The sequence below is a fragment of the Octopus bimaculoides genome, chromosome 14 (assembly GCF_001194135.2).
Source record: "Octopus bimaculoides isolate UCB-OBI-ISO-001 chromosome 14, ASM119413v2, whole genome shotgun sequence".
NCBI lineage: Eukaryota > Metazoa > Mollusca > Cephalopoda > Octopoda > Octopodidae > Octopus > Octopus bimaculoides.
In genome coordinates, this window is record NC_068994.1 from 1983338 (window position 1) to 1988337 (window position 5000).

The window sequence follows — 5000 nt, forward strand, 5'->3', positions numbered from 1 at the left end:
CATCTTACCACACAGTCACACCATATGTATAAGGATATATATGAGTGTGAGTGTATTGTGTGCGTGTGTGTGTGTATGTGTATATATATATATATATATTTATATATACATACATACATGCATATACATATATACATATACATACACACGCACACATACATGCAGATATATATTTATATATGTGTGTGTGTATACATATATATATATATATATATATATATATATATATATATATATATATATATATATATATATACACACATATATATCTATATCTATATAGATATACATATATATGTGTATATATATATGTGTGTGTGTGTGTGTGTGTTTGCATAGATGTGTATGCATGTAGTGGCTGTAATATTAGAGTCCATTGCTAGTAGGGGCTGCCAGTTGTGTCCTTTAATTGATGGATGAGCTCCATAGAGCTTAGATTGATGGGGTTCCTTTACTATACACACACAACCACATGCACACACATTGCATATAAACACACACACATACGTTTGTATTCAAATGCACACACGTTGATCACCATGCACATGGAGACACACATACATGTTTATACACATGTGCACATATATATATACATTGAGCACACATGCATCTATACACACATACAACATCTGCAGACACACACAATATAAATGGAGCCAAGATAAATGGAGTACTTTAGCAGCATATATCTATACACACACACAGACATGTATATATGTGTGTGTGTATACACAAATACATGTGCATGTAACTCACTCATGCTATACACACACACACACACACACACACACACACATATATAGATATCCTCTGAGCTTCATATATATATTTATACATATATATACATGCAAATTAACTGCATCATCATTGTCACTTATACACAAACATGCATAAACTTGCGTACATTATACAGAGTGACATAATATATTGCTACATTTACATATTTGCATGTGTGTGAATGTGTGTGTGTGTGTGAATGTGTGTGTGTGTGTGCATGCATACTTACATACATATATTATATGATATATATTTATATACATACAGATATATATGTATATATATATGTGTGTGTGTGTGTATGTATATATATATATATATATATATATATATATATATATAAAGAGAGAAAGAGAGTTCCATGTAACATTGAAGAAATGTGCATTCACTTATCCTAATACGCACTGAGAAATATACACATATATTTAAGCACCTGCCCTCCCACTGTACATATATATGTATGTATATCTATCTATCTGTTTGTGTGTGTGCATATGTGTATACAGACATATGTGTGTACATGTATATGCATGTATGTATACATGTTCACTTCCAGAGTCAAATAAATTCTGATATATACATCTACACTCTTACCCATTCTTTATTTCCTTAAAACTTCCCCAATGGTTTCCAGCACTTCAGTTTCCTCCTACATCCCCTTACATTCTTTCTTCATATATTCACAATTTCTTATTCTCTTTATCTCCCCCTCTCTCTCACCTAATGTTCTACTTTTCTTTCTTCTTTTTTGATGATGTACAAAGGTCCAAAATGTTAATCTACACTATTTCTCTTTGAAATAGCAAACTAAATGATATAACATTTAAATAGAATATCTCCTGTTTCTTCTATTGGTGTATTTATCTTCAATGTTCACTTCTTTGATTGTTATATCTTTGCCTTATATTTCTACTCTTTTTCAGTCATGTGGGTTTTTCTCTTGTCTGAATCTATGTATTCTTTTTTTGTCTCCCCTTTGTTTATTTTCATTAAGAATTTTAACATTGGTCTGTTCATTGATGGAAAACATGAATTTTAAATATATTGTTCAAGTGTAAGCTTGCAAGGAACAAAGCCAGTATGCTCCACTGGATGTGTAATGTCAGTGTGCATACTCGACAGAGTATAAGTGTCTTGAGAGAAAAGTTGGACCTAAGAAGCATCAGATGTGGTGTGCAAGAGAGACAACTGCGCTGGTATAGTCCTGTATTATGTATGGATGAGGACAGCTGTGTGAAAAAGTGTCACACTCTAGTGGTTGAGGGAAACAGTGGAAGAGATAGACCCAGGAAAACCTGGGATGAGGTGGTGAAGCATGAACTTTGAACATTAGGCCTCACCGAGGCAATGACTAGTGACCGAGACCTTTGGAAATATGCTGTGCTTGAGAAGACCCGGCAAGCCAAATGAGACCATAACCTATGGCTTATGCCAGTCGTGTAACCAGCCCACTTAGGCATACCTTTCTTTCATTGGACACTAAACTCTGCTTGCAAAGACCTGTTGAGGCAAGTGAAATCGAAATCAAATTTGATGACAGCACCCCATGACTGGCATCCTTGCTAGTGGAGCACTAAGAGCACCATTCGAGTGTGACCATTGCCAGCGTTTCTTTACTGGCACTTGTGCCGGTGGTACGTGGAAAACAGCATTCAAGCGAGGGCGTTGCCGCTGGACTGGATCCTGTGCAGGTGACACGTAAAAACACCATTTGAGCATGGCCATTTCCAGTACCACCTGATTGGCCCTCGTGCTGGTGGCACATAAAAGCACCCACTACACTCTCGGAGTGGTTGGTGTTAGAAAGGGCATCCAGCTGTAGAAACTCTGCCAGATTAGATTGGAGCCTGGTGCAGCCATCTGGCTCACTAGTCCCCAGTCAAACCGTCCAACCCATGCCAGCTTGGAAAGCAGACGTTAAATGACGATGATGATTGATATATATATATAGAATCACTTATATAAGTGTATGTGTGCTCTGTCTCATGTAGAATGAGCAAGTGTTGTAAGAACAAGTTCAAGAATAAGGTTATTCTTGTCATGGACAATGGAATGAGATTATTCCAGCCTCATTTCCTCCCTCACCATAGAATTCAATAAAGGGTTCAGTTTGACATTTCAGGAATATTGCCAAATGCAAAAGGCACATGAAGATGTGAGGAAGGTACAGCATCTGAAACATTGTAGCAATAACAACCAAGATGAGGACTCTAGTTTAACAACGATAATTTTTCTTGTGTCGGAAATTGAGACAAAAAGGTTATCTGGTGTATATACAAATATACATACATATATACATACTTTAAATGTCAGCATATGGACAAGTTTCTATTATTGAACTGGAAAACACAACCCTCCCAAGATTAAGTCATTAGTCTCACAAATTTTAATATTTTCCCTTCAGTTTAATTACACCAATTATGGAAATTCAGGTTCTAATGATTCAAAGGGAAGCAACATTTGTCTTCTTCCTCTCCTGTTTCTCATTCCACTTTTATTCATTTCCTTTAATGTTTTCCAGTTCTTTCCGGGCAGCCAAATTGCATCTTGAGTTTGAATGATTGCCTGGAAATACAGCACACATTATGCAAGCTTGTCCAATCATTATAGTTTCAGAGGCATGAAACTCACAGTAATTCACATTTAATACTGTGTGCATATATATATATATATATATATATATATATATATAAGTAAAAAAATTGTATAGTATAGGCCAAAACAAAAAGATGTATAATGAATGCACAGACACAGATGAATGGAAAAACATATATTGAAGGCACAGATGGACAGAAAACAAAAACAGAAGGTCCCTAATTCTTCATCAGTTATCAACCAGATGGTATTACTCAGTTTCACACTATTAATGATAAGACTGAGATGTTTTCTATAGTTGAGTGTAACTTATATAGTAAATAGATGCAATGGTGCAAATTTGATCTTATTTCTCTGTAGATTGAAAAAAAGTGGATGTTGAACAGTTTTAATCAATCTCTGAACCTTATGGATTCTCCTCAGAGAGCAACCAATTTGTTAACATACTCAACAATTCCTGTAGCGACAGAAAACTGGGGCTACTAATTTGCATAATGTAAGTGTTAACACTTTATTTAATATCCGGAGCCTGTAAACGGGGATCTCAGTCCATATATTATGTATGATATACATATGTCTGTAACCTATATAGTAGATAGATAAACAGAGCTAATTTAGCTATTTCTCCATAAATTGAAAGAATGATAAATTGCATGGCAACCTCACCAGTGCCGGTGGCATGGAAGAAGGATTCAATACACTTTGTAAAGTGGTTGGTGCTAGGAAGAAGAACCAACCTTAAAAATCCTGCTGAAACTGAGACAATGGAGCTTGACACAGTCCTCTGGTTTACCAGAACCTGTCAAAACAAGCAACCGATGCCAGCATGGAAGGAGGACATTACATGAAGAGGAAGAGGAAGAGGAGGATATATATATGAATATACATACATATATCAATACATAATTTGTGAGTTTGAATTCCGTTCACCATCATCATCATCACCATCATATACACAGGTATACATATGTATATGGCATGAAGAATTGGCTGAGTGTATATGTAAGTCTATGGTTTGTATATGATTGGTTCAGTGTGTGTGTGTGTGTGTACTAGAATGACATATAATTGAATTCTTAGAGAGAAAATAAGATCTTCATTTTACATTTTCTCTTCCAGAACACATTGTGCATGGATGCATACACACACATACACAACTATGTATATATACAGAGAGAGAGAGAGAGATGTACATATATATATATACACGTATACATGTTTTTGTGCATATATTTCTATATGGTTATATTCAAGAATACAAGGAATATATGAAGAATTATATGTATATGTGATATGAATTTATGTGAACACACACTCACACATATACACACACATACATAGACGCACATGCACATATATATATATATAATATATATATATATATATATATGTATATGTGTGTATATATATATGTGTGTGTGTGTATATATATGTATATACACATTTTTGGCTTTAATGTATATTATATAAGAATATAAAATAAAATAATCTTCCTATACATTCATATATATATATATATATATATATATATATATATATATATATACATACGTATGTATAAAGTGTGTGCACTGAATGTAAAGAAATGAGAGAGAGAAAGAGAGGAGGAGAGCTAGTGGGAAAGAGAG

At 34.4% G+C, this 5000-nt stretch overlaps 1 protein-coding gene across 1 annotated transcript in view; it reads right to left on the reverse strand.

The window, feature by feature from the left end:
- LOC106873952 (protocadherin-18) overlaps positions 1–5000 on the reverse strand; it is a 139806-nt gene that overhangs the window by 76049 nt on the left and 58757 nt on the right. The gene's annotated exons all lie outside the window — the stretch shown is intronic.